Raw genomic sequence first — 12,847 nt, 5'->3', positions numbered from 1 at the left:
TTGACATCTTTTTTTTTTTAAACATTTCAGTAACTATTGCAATACTTTCTATGGACATTATTTTAATTCAGCAATTCTTCAGCTTCCTACTCCATTCTATTCAGTTAGACAGCTTAGAATTTGATGAAAGGATTCTAAAATCACAAAGCCCATTCAGAGGTTAGACAAGACGCTCCCTTTAATGCCAGAAGCCCTTTGTCTAATACTCAGGATTGCGATTGCGGGGGCTGATCCTTGATCCCAGAAGCCTTCTCTCTCCTTGAACACAGGAGACATCTGTGTGCTCTCTTCCACAGAGAAAACCCCCACTCCAGCACTGGCCTCGGGTTTAAGCTACTGTCACGGCAATTGCCTTCACCTCAACACTCCCAACCCAGCAATTGTCTCCCAATACCATCTAGATTGAAGTCTCTTTCTCATGTTGTGCTAGACACCCTCCTCACAGCACACTGTCCAATCAGACACATCATTCTGCCTGCTTGGTTACCTACGTGCAAGCAAGCAAGCAAGCAAGCAAGCACACATGGGCTCAGAAGCAAATCAGCACAGACCTGTACATCCCTACAAGCTCCACCACTTTCCCTTTTCATTTTCTGGTCCTTCCCCTCCACCCCCACAGTGCTCAGGGGACCCAGAAGCTCTTTCCAGGAATTCAATGTGAAGGCCAAAAGGCTGGATCCAGAGGTACCAGGACTTGTATGGGTCACACTGAGAGTGTTCTGTGACCTCAAAGTACCAAGTACATGTGTAGTCATAGTGATTTCTGGGGCCATGGGAGGAAGGGATCCAATTAGGGTGGGGGTACCAGCAAAGTATGCGCCCTAACCCCTGTACTATCTTCATGGGTCTTCAGCTCCATGTTTAAGAGTTCTGGGATTTTTTTGTTTGTTTGTTTGCTGAGTCACACCTGGTGGCACTCAGGAGTTACTCCCAGCTCTGCACTCAGAAGTCACTCCTGGCAGGCTCCAGGGACCATATTGAATGCCAGGATTTGAATTGGGGTAGTCCTGTGTTGGCTGCGTGCTAGGTAATCGCCTTAGTGCTGTGCTATCACTCCAGCCTCGAGATCGTTTTAACTGTGACATATTATTTCAGACACCCATTACAAAATCAGGTAATATGCTCCGCAGAGGTGGTTTCCTAGAAACCATTTTCTTATGGGTCCTTCTTTCTGTGCTGTAGCTTGAAGACATGGAGGAGGTTGGAGATGATGGAGGATGATGAATAAATTATGCACCAGAAGATTCTGATGAACTAGAAATAAAAATGTCATGCTTTGGGCAAGTTTCTGAATTCTTTTCTTTTTCTTTTCTTTTTTTTTTTTTTTTTTTGGTTTTTCAGGCCACACCCGTTTGATGCTCAGGGGTTACTCCTGGCTAAGTGTTCAAATTGCTCCTGGCTTGGGGGGACCATATGGGATGCCGGGGGATCGAACCACAGTCCTTCCTTGGCTAGTGCTTGCAAGGCAGACACCTTACCTCTAGCGCCACCTTGCCGGCCCCAAGTTTCTGAATTCTAAGGAAAACAACCCCAAGAATGAACATTTATTTACAAATTATTTCTATCTTCTCCTTGCCACTATGATTCAATACACTGCAGGGCATACAACTATGACATCCTTTAAGGTTCTTTTCCAAAGAACATTATTGGGGAATAATTGCTTTGGCAAAAAGATGGAAAGTTAACAAGAATTCAACTAATTTCTTTAAAAGTCTACTAAATTGCCTCCATGCTGCAGTACTTTAAACAGATCTACAAAGTTAGTTGATATAATCATTAAGGTGTCAGAATTTCAAATAGCAGTTCTAGATTGTTACTTTTGCCCTCATGAGGAATGAGGTGGGTTTGTTATTGTTTGTGTGTAATAAAAACAAGCACACTGAACTATTTTAAAAGAGAAATCATTGGGTCCAGAGAGATAGCACAGCGGTGTTTGCCTTGCAAGCAGCCGATCCAGGACCAAAGGTGGTTGGTTCGAATCCCGGTGTCCCATATGGTCCCCCGTGCCTGCCAGGAGCTATTTCTGAGCAGACAGCCAGGAGTAACCCCTGAGCACTGCCGGGTGTGGCCCAAAAACCAAAAAAAAAAAAAAAAAAAAAAAAAAAGAGACATCATTAAAAATTTCCATATTTTTATTTTTTATTTTTCCCCGCCCTCCCCCAAATTTCCATATTAATATCAAAACACCCAAAGAGGTACATGCAATTACTTTAACATAGAAAGAACTTAGCCATCAGAGTTTAGTCTGAAATGGAAGGTTCTAGGTTCTACTTTCATTATCCTACAAGACTATCCCTTTAGTGTATAGAAATACTGACTAACATTAATGGACTCATACAAAGTTTGTGAGAAAGACATGCTTTTAAAAAATGTGTTTTCGGGGCCAGAGCAGTGGCTCAAGCGGTAAGGCATCTGCCTTTCACACACTAACCTAGGACGGACCACAGTTCAATCCCCCAGCGTCCCATGTGGTCCCCCAAGCCAGGAGCGATTTCTGAGCACAGGAGTGTCACATGAATGTCACATGGTATGACCCAAAAAAGCAAAAAAAAAAAAAAAAAAAGTATTTTGAGGGCTGGAGCGATAGCACAATGCGTTTGCCTTGCATGCTGCCAACCAAGGATGAACCTGGGTTTGATCCCCAGAATCCCATATGGTCCCTGGAACCTGCCAGTAGTAATTTCTGAGCACAGAGACAGGAGTAACCCCTGCTGCCAGGTGTGGCCAAAAAACCAAAATTTTAATTTGCTCTGTGCCCTCCAATTGAGCTTTGTCAGAGATCAGATCTAATTGTTTCGTGGTGGAGATGCCAAACACTTAGAGGCCATATGCCTTTCTCATTCAGAGTATTTCTCCATTCTAGGAATGAACTCCAGATCAAATAGGATTTCCTACACCGACAAAAGAGAGAAAGGGCACATATACTTTCTTGTAGCAAACTGCAAATGTGAAAACAAAGACACAGAAGAAAATGGTCCCATTCACAGATGGCTCAGAGGGGTCCTGTAACATGCTGGTAACAGACCCCAAACTGAGTTACATGCTAAGTGGAGATTTCAAGTCCCACGTACGAGCTGGCAATTGGTGGGTGTATCTTGCCCCATGAGGGGACACAGTCCGGGCTGCCTCATTAGATAAATCTACTTCCTTTTCCTTTTTAAGAGGGAATTTATACATTTAAATAGTTTCAAATAATTTATTTTTAGTTACTTTAAGAGAAGCATATGTATCTTGTTTGTATTCGTTTTGGGGGGATTCCAAGAGAGTTCCTAAATTTCCTGCATTTTCAGCAGAAAATACAACCTTCAACAAAGTTAATGGGACTCTGCCAAGGTGGGGAGGGTGGGGAAGGAAGCCGCAGGCGGCTTCTCTCTAAAGTGGCTGCAAATAGTAGCCTTCAGCCCACCGTGCGCTGAGCAGCTCCTGCTTGCCCCATGCTGTCCACTCACTGGCCCACACACTCAAATTCATCGTGAGTATATTATATCCTGCCAGAACTGGATCTACATCAATGTATCGCTCACCTGATAGGGAGAATTGGCTCTATTCCAGGTCAGATCATGAGTGAAGAATGAATCCTGGGATTGGATGAGATACTGTGTAACCTTAATAACGGGGGAATGGGGAGGAGAAGGGGAGACTAGCAGCACCCTCTTCTCTGGCAATATGAAGCAACAGGGGCCCCTTCTTCAGTCCATTTCATGGCAGTGTCACTGCGTGCAGCCCACCAGCCCAAATTTGAGGACCAGGAAGTCTGTTCCAAGCTAATACTGGCCACTAGGGACCAAGAAATGCTCCTATGCCTGGAAAATGGCCAGAAATTCACACATAAATAAAGGAATTTTCTGACTGAAACCCAATTAGGTAGTGGTCCTTGGTAATCGCCTCGCCTGGGTCAGGAAGTGGGGGAAAGTTATTCCGCACAGTTACCTAGACCCTCCTACTGTTCAGAGAATTAGCAGATACCAGCATTTTCAGACTTTTGCTTTTTTTGGTTTTTGGGCCACACCCGGTGATGCTCAGGGGTTACTCCTGGCTATACACTCAGGAGTCACTCCTGGCTTGGGGGTCCATATGGGACACTGGGGAATCGAACCTCGGTCCGTCCTAGGCTAGCACTGGCAAAGCAGACACCTTACCTCTAGCGCCACGACACCGGTCCCCAGACTTGGTTTTAAAAGGTTAATGTTGGGCCCCAAAGCATCAGTCCACTTTTCCCTTTCTTTCACAGAACAAAGGTGTGGTGGATTTCCCAAAGAAATGCCCTTTCGGACAGGGGTCAAAGGGACTCAGGTGCATTTGGTGGTGTTAAGAAAGGATAGAACTAAATATTCAAACTACCGAGTCAACAACACTGAAATCATGAGACCCAGCAAAACTTAAAATGGTGCCTGTTATGATGACAGACTAGGGTGGGGGGCTAAGGGGTGGTGGGAGAAAAAAATGGGAAGAATTCTGGAAACATTGGTAGAGGGAGGTTGGAAGTGGTAAGACTGGTACTGAAACAATGTATGTCTAAAACTTCACTCTGAATAAGTGTGTAAATAACAAAGGCTTTAAATTAAAAAATTTTTATTTTTGGAAAGAAATGCCCTTTCATGCTCGCTTTGGCAGCATATATACTAAAATTGGAACGATACAGAGAAGATTAACATGGCCCCTGTGCAAGAATGACACGCAAATTTGTGAAGCGTTCCATATTTTTTAGAAAAAAAAAAAAAAAAGAAATGCCCTTTCCGTAAGCTGTAGGGCTTTTGCCTTACTATGCGCTAGGATGGACCACATTTGATCCCCAGCATCCCATCTGGTCCCCAAGCCAGGAGCAATTTCTTTTTTTGGGGGGGGGGGTTCTGGGCCACACCCCGCAATGCTCAGGGGTTACTCCTGGCTGTCTGCTAAGAAATAGCTCCTGGCAGGCACAGGAGACCATATGGGACACCAGATTCGAACCAACCACCTTTGGTCCTGGATCGGCTGCTTGCAAGGCAAATGCTGCTGTGCTATCTCTCCGGGCCCCAGGAGCAATTTCTGAGTGCATAGCCAGGAGTAACTCCTGAGCATCGCCAATGTGGCCCAAAAACAAACAAACAAAAAATACTCTTTTGGGCCCGGAGAGATAGCATAGCGGCGTTTGTCTTGCAAGTAGCCGATCCAGAACCAAAGGTGGTTGGTTCGAATCCCGGTGTCCCGTATGGTCCCCCGTGCCTGCCAGGAGCTATTTCTGAGCAGACAGCCAGGAGTAACCCCTGAGCACCACCGGGTGTGGCCCCAAAACCAAAGAAAATGCTCTTTCATGTCCCCTGAAAAATGATTACTTCTCTTGGAAAGGGAGCTGCAATTTTTTAAAATTTTTTTAAATTTCTCTAATCTTCTTGAGTTCTTCCCTGAAGCTACAGCCCGGTTCTAGTCCCAGATTTGCCAGGAACTAATTAGCTGTTCATCCTCTGGAAAGTCCCTTTACCTGAGATGCTGTCTCTGATTTGCAAGGAGTGACCGTGAAATGCAAATCTCTTCCTCGGAGCTGGGGAGATACAGCTTTACATGTGCTGGGCCCTGTGGTGAAGTCTGTCCTCAGTCCCACCAGCAGTGGCTGCTGGTGTCCACCACAGGGGGGCCTGGGCAGCCCCACATTGTCAGGCCTTCTTTCTGAACTATCCAGTTCTGCACAGTTCTGGACAGTGCCTGGAATAGCTCAGTGCTCCCTGAACAGTACTTGGGGGAGCCCAGCCCCCACTAAAAAAACAGATCTGAAGAGTCTTTGCAATTTTCAAGGCACTTCTTCCATAGGGATATGGCTGGGTTCATCACAGCACAATTCACAACGGCCACAATCTAGGAACAGCCCAAGTACCCAAGGACAGATGAATGAATAAAGAAATTGTGTTACATATGCACAGTGGAAGAGCACTCAGCCATGAGAAAAGATGAAATCATGCAACCTGCTGTGTGGGTGGATCAGAGAATATCTTCCCAAGTAAGGTGAGTCAGACAAAACAGATACAGAATGATGTGTCTCATATGTGGGATATAAAGAAGCACAGTACATAAGGCCACAGAAACTGAGAACTGGCCTTCAGAAGGAAGGCAAAAAACAAACAAACAAACAAACAAAAAACAAAAAACACCCTAACCAAAACCCTAAGCCAGGCCCAAAGAGACAGTGCAGAGATTAAGGTGTTTGCCTGTGTTGCATGGGGAACTCAGGGCTTACTTCTGGCTCTCCATTAATTACCGGAGGTGCCTGGGGATAGATCTGGGATGGGAAGCCTGAAAAGCAAGCATCTTAAACCTTATGCTCTCTCCCCAGCCCCAAAGTTCTCTGCCTTTTTTTTTTTTATTTTGGAATATAATTTATATATAACACAATGTATGTTTTCATGAATTCCAACTGGGCTTAGCAAAATAGCTCACCTACCATCCTTTCTTGAGATCCATAACCTCAGTGACAAAGTCCCTTTGTTATGTAATCAGAGGGATGAAAAGGTATTTCCTCCCTCTCCTGGGTTCTTTCTCAGACTGATCAAGCAATCTATTAACATCAATAGGAGAAAGCACTCAATGGAAGCATATGTGTATAGAAATCTACACTGATGCAGATGCTAAAGCCAACAGGGTACATGTAGGTGTGGATGACCAGAGGCCTTTTTTCTGTTTGGTTTCTTTTTTGTTTGTTTGTTTTTGGGTCACATCCGGCAGCGCCCAGGGGTTCCTCCTGGCTCTATGCTCAGAAATCGCTCCTGGCAGGCTCAGGGGACCATACGGGATGCCGAGATTCGAACCACCCTCTTTCTGCATGCCAGACAAATGCCCCACCTCCATGCTATCTCTCCAGCCCCAAATGACCAGAGTTAAGAAAGGTCAGGAGCTGGGCTTACAGAGAGAGGCCTCCCCTGAGGCAGAGAGGACGATTCATGAGACCAGATGCTCTATAATCATGTTTCTCCTGCCACACAGATAATCTTCCTGCTAGAAAAATCTATTTCCGTTTAAAACCTTAATTCTGGCACCAATGCAATGGTACAGCAGGTAGGCTATTTACCTTGCACATGGCCAATTCAAGTTCGATCCCTGGTATTCCATATCGTCCCCCAAGCAATGATAGGAGTAATTCCTGAGCTCAGCATGAGCACCCAAGCACCAACAGGGTGTGTAAATAAATCAAATAAAACAACAACAAAAAATATCTAATTCTGGACAATATCCTCAATTTTCATTCTTCCAGGGAGTTAATGGGTCCAAATGACTTTTTTGGTGGGAAAACCTATGTCCTGTTCTGGGCATCTCAGCGAGGCCTGTCTGTGCTACCTAAACGTAACCTGATTCTGGGGACTGGCCACTTCTGTGGGATTGCTATTCTGCCCATTTACCTAGGAGTCATTACACTCCCACAATCCCAAATGCCCAATAGCTATTCCATGATATCTGGACAAAGGAGGAACAGTGGTATATGTGTGTCTGTGTGAAAGGAGAGAGAGAGAGAGAGAGAGAGAGAGAGAGAGAGAGAGAGAGAGAGAGAGAGAGAGAGAGAGAGAGAGAGAGAGAGGAGAGGAGAGAGGAGAGAGAGAGGAGAGAGAGAGGAGATAGAGAGAGAGGAGATAGAGAGAGAGAGGAGAAAGAGAGAGAGGAAAGAGAGAGAAGAGAGCACACAGGAGGCTAGAGAGGATGGCTGCAAGGAGGCTGCCTGGATGTGAGCCCCCCAGCACTGCAGACCCCCAGGAGAGAAACCCCATGTCTAATACTGAGCCAGGACTGGCCAATGCACTACAGAGAACAGCCCCAGGACAACAGCACTAGGCACTGAGAGCAGGTAACATGCTCAAATTTCCTTCTTCTATCAAGGAGGAAAGTGATGAGTGCAGTTTAGTGAAAGATTCGTTGTCCAATTAGGTGCTGGGCATACAGATGGCCACTGCTTTTTTTGTGTGGGGGGGGTCACATCCAGCAGAGCTCAGGGGTTACTCCTGACTCTATGCTCAGAAATCGCTCCTGGCAGGCACGGGGGACCACATGGGATGCCGGGATTTGAACCAATGACCTTCTGCATGAAAGGCAAATTCCTTACTTCTATGCTATCTCTCCGGCTCCAGCCACTGCTTTCTAATAGCTGGAAAATGTTTTCTAACTTTTAAACTATTCATAATAAAAATGTTGTGGGGGAAATCTTAAGCACACTGAAGCTTCCATCACTGTACCCCGAGACTCAGTGCTTTGGGACAGATAATCTTCAACCTGCTGTGTGGGACACGGAAGTGTTTGTGAGGCAACGTCTAGCAAAGCACCAGGAAGGAAGCTTGTGAGCAAGGTTTCTAAGGAGACTAGATTGCAAATAGCAATAAACACTCCATTTTTTGGATCATTAGTAAATTATAGACAAGCCGAGAAACGAATATAAAACAGCCCCAGCAGACAGTGATTCACGCAGTAACTGAGCAGACCATGCTTATTGCACCGAGTGCTCATAAAATCAAGCTGGACATGCATGGCAGACATGTCTCAAAAAACGAGTTCCAAGAACTAACAAACATACAGCAAAAACAACAAACAACCCCAAACAAAACACAAGCCAACAATAATACGTACCCCCCAAAAACAAACAAAAATATTTTTCTTTAGCACAATAGTAAGAAAACTAAGTTTGGGCTAAAAGCATCATTTTCTTTCTTTCTTTCTTTTTTTTTTTTTTTTTTTTTGGTTTTTGGGCCACACCCAGTGACACTCAGGGGTTTTGCACTCAGAAATCCTCCTGGCTTGGGGGACCATATGGAATGCTGGGGGATGGAACCTTGGTTGGTCCTAGGCTAGCATACAGATGCAAAGCAGATGCCTTATGGCTTGTGCCACTGCTCCGGCCCCTAAAAGCATCATTTTCAATGAGAAGTAGTCATATAGCTATAAGTAAGTTGTTACACCTTCATCTAGATGGCAATCTTTTTGTTTGTTTGTTTGTTTTTGGGTCACACCCAGGAGTGCTCAGGGGTTACTCCTGGCTCTATGCTCAGAAATCCCTTCTGGCAGGCTCAGGGGACCATATGGGAGGTCGGGATTCGAACCACCATCCTTCTGCACGAAAGGCAAAAGCCCTACCTACATGCTATCTCTCGGGCCCGGTAATAATTTTTGTTTTTGTTTTTCGGGCCACACCCATTTGATGCTCAGGGGTTATTCCTGGCTAAGTGCTCAGAAATTGTCCCTGGCTTGGGGGGACCATATGGGACGCTGGGGGATCGAACCGAGGTCCTTCCTTGGCTAGTGCTTGCAAGGCAGACACCTTACCTCTAGCGCCACCTCACCGGCCCCCATATTTTTTTTTTTTTACAGCTCATCAAAATGAATATGCTGTACATTAGAGACTGCCTGCTCTATGGAGAACTGGTCCAAGTACAGAGAGGACCGGGGCTCTGAAGCTACCCTACTGTTTACTGCCCATGGAAGCTTGGGCGAGATGATAGACTTGATTCTCTTATCAGCAGAATAGTTATTAATGATGGACTGGAATGAGGATAACAGACAAGTGAGATGCAAAGGTTTCCACATGAAAGTTCTGCTTTTGCTACAGGAAAAAGAATAGTGATAGGAATGAAAGTATCTATTGGATCTGGAGGGACTTGAGAGGGATAACAATGCTATTAGGCTCTAAGTGAAGCACATAAGACTTTCTGACTCATACTTTTAAAACTAATTTCAGAGAAGTGTATCTATGTTCCCTGGGTACAATGATGCTAACATCCACAGTTTAGGGCTGGACCGGCAATAAGCACTTGACTTAACTCTGCTGACCCAGGGGAGCTCCCTAGCATCCCAGATAGTCCTTCTCACATCAACAACGCCAGAGTGCAGAGTCAAGAGTAAGTCCAGGGCAATGCTAGGTGTGCCCCCCTCCCCACCAAAGTAAAATTGTCCCCATCGCAAATTTAGAAAAAAAATTTTTAATTATATTTTTATATAAACACCTTGATTACATACATGATTGTGTTTGAGTTTCAGTCATGTAAAGAACACCACCCATCACCAGTGCAACATTCTCATCACCAATGTCCCAAATCTCCTTCCTCCCCACTCAAGCCCTGCCTGTACTCTAGAAAGGCTTTCTATTTCCCTCATACATTCTCATTATTAGGACAGTTCAAAATGTAGTTATTTCTCTAACTAAACTCATCACTCTTTGTGGTGAGCTTCATGAGGTGAGCTGTAACTTCCAGCTCTTTTCTTTTTTGTGTATGAAAATTATTATTGCAAGAATGTCTTTCATTTTTCTTAAAACCCATAGATGAATGAGACCATTCTGCATTTTTCTCTCTCTCTGACTTATTTCACTCAGCATAATAGATTCCATGTACATCCATGTATAGGAAAATTTCATGACTTCATCTCTCCTGACAGCTGCATAATATTCCATTGTGTATATGTACCACAGTTTCTTTAGCCATTCGTCTGTTGAAGGGCATCTTGGTTGTTTCCAGAATTTTTATTGTAATTGAAGTGTATTACAAGTCTTTCACAGAATTATTTACGGTACATAGTGACAATGAATGAAGGGCATTCCCACCACCAGTATTGTCCTCCCTCCACCCCTGTTCCCAGCATGTATCCCTGATCTCCCTCCTTTACCCCCCAGAATACTAGTGTAACTGGTCTCCACTTTACAGCTTTTTGTAGACTGGGTATCTATTGTGTTGTCATTGACTTTGGGTTTGGTGTTCAAGTCTGATCATTTTTTATTTTTACTACATGTTCATATGACTGGTCCTGGTATCATCATTTCCCCCCTCAATTTATGAGGCTGAATGATTCAAGTTATGTGATTCTGTTGGAGATAAAAGGGATAAGGAAAAGAGAAGAAAAAATTTGGTAGTAACTACCAAAAAAGAAAAAAGAGAAAAGAGAAAAGAAAAAAAAAGAAAGAAAAGAAAAATGCACCCAGCAAAAATAAAAAAATCGCCAAATAATATCCACACGAGTGAAAAAGAAAGATAAAAGTGAAAGAAAAAAGAGAAGGAAAATAATATTAAAAACAGACAAAACAAAACAAGAAAAAGGAGTGCTGGAGTGGCAGGGTTTGGTGTTACCTCCACTTTTTTTTTTTTTTTTTTTTTTTGCATAGGCACAGTAAGTATTAGGGAATAAAGAGGCACAGTAAGTATTGGGGAATAAAGGGAATTCGCGTGGCCTAAGAGATTCAGGGTTTCTCCCCTCTTTTTTTTTTTTTTTTTTTTTTGGTTTTTTTGTTTTTGGTTTTTGGGCCACACCCAGCATTGCTCAGGGGTTACTCCTGGCTGTCTGCTCAGAAATAGCTCCTGGCAGGCACGGGGGACCATATGGGACACCGGGATTCGAACCAACCACCTTTGGTCCTGGATCAGCTGCTTGCAAGGCAAACGCCACTGTGCTATCTCTCCGGGCCCCAGTTATTAATCTTGATGTTGTGATGCAGGGTACCAAAACACAAGCTCTTTTTGTGTTTTTAAAAATGTGAACTAGGGGGGCTGGAGAGATAGCAGGGAGGTAAGGCATTTGCCTTTCATGCAGAAGGACAGTGGTTCAAATCCCAGCATCCCATATGGTCCCCTGAGCCTGCCAGAAGCGATTTCTGAGCATAGAGTCAGGAGTAAACCCTGAACACGGCCTGGTGTGACCCAAAATCCAATAAAATAAAATAAAATAAAATAAAATAAAATAAAATAAAATAAAAAATGTGAACTAGGGGGCTGGAGGATAGTATGAAGGTAGGGTGTTTGCCTTGTACATGGAAGGATGGTAGTTCAAATCCTGGCATCCCATATGGTCCCCAGTCTGCCAGGAGGAATTTCTGAGTGTAAAGCCAGGAGTAACCCCTGAGCACAACCAGGTATGACCCAAAAACCAAAAACCAAAAAAAAAAAAAAAAAAAGTGAGCTAAGGGCCAGTTCAATACAGTGGGTAGGGCATTTGTCTTACATGTGGCCGACCCCGGTTCTATCCCCAGCATCCCAGATGGTCCTCTTGAGCACCACCAGTAGTAATTCCTGAGTGCAGAGCCAGGAGTAGCCCTTGACTATTGTCCAGGATGGCCACAAACACAATAAAAATAAAACATGACCTTAATTTTGGGGAATGAACTTGACATGTATAACATTTATAAGGGTCTAGCTTAAAGTGGCCATTCTTAGGATAATAATCCAGCTGTCAATGAAATCAGTATAGCCTCCTTTTGCTACATGGTGTAAACTTCTCAATTCTTTTATAGGCAAAGAAAAAACTAATATAACATTTAAAAAAAGAACCAGAACAGCAAAAGGCTCTGAAAAAAGAGGGTGATCAGATCAGGGTCTGCTTAGCAAGAAGGAATACTCTTCCTGTATTCCATCCTCCTCAAGAGTTCTTTATTCACATTACTTTGGAACAAGGTCAAGATTTAGTTACAAGAAAGAAACAAAAGGAAGACAGGTTAGGGTAGGAGGTGCCCTTCACAAGAAATCTTTGATCATGGGCCATCAAAGGTGCCTCCTTTTCTCCCAGCAGCAGAGGGACAGTACTTTCCCTTGGCAAGCCAAGGTGCTGCTTCCCCCCTGCCTAGAACCAGCACCCAATGACACTTCTTTCTGGTCAGTTGTCCCGGACACCATAGGTAAGAGTGAGGCAACTGGAGCTGAGTGGTAAGACAGTAGTAGGCCATTTGCTTTGCATGGGGCTGAACTGGGTTCAATTCCCAGTAACCTAGCTCACTCCTCGAGCTTGCCAAGAGTGATTCCTGAGCCCAAAGCCAGGGGTAACCCCTGAACACCACCAGCTGTGACCCCAAAACAAACAAACAAACAAACAAACAAACAAAAACAAGCAAAAATACCAAGGCAGCTTCATTTTCTTCAGT

At 44.2% G+C, this 12,847-nt stretch overlaps 1 protein-coding gene and 1 non-coding gene across 3 annotated transcripts in view; one reads left to right on the top strand and one right to left on the bottom strand.

The window, feature by feature from the left end:
• Window positions 1–12,847, bottom strand: part of DYM (dymeclin) — a 340,760-nt gene that overhangs the window by 86,585 nt on the left and 241,328 nt on the right. The gene's annotated exons all lie outside the window — the stretch shown is intronic.
• LOC126021508 (U6 spliceosomal RNA) lies at window positions 4,599–4,705 on the top strand. Its single transcript, XR_007500019.1, has one exon. It is a non-coding gene; the product is annotated as a U6 spliceosomal RNA (small nuclear RNA).

Source organism: Suncus etruscus, chromosome 10 (genome assembly GCF_024139225.1).
Source record: "Suncus etruscus isolate mSunEtr1 chromosome 10, mSunEtr1.pri.cur, whole genome shotgun sequence".
Classification (NCBI taxonomy): Eukaryota; Metazoa; Chordata; class Mammalia; order Eulipotyphla; family Soricidae; genus Suncus; species Suncus etruscus.
Note: the sequence above shows the minus strand (reverse complement) of the source record. Positions and strands in the feature narration are given on the sequence as shown.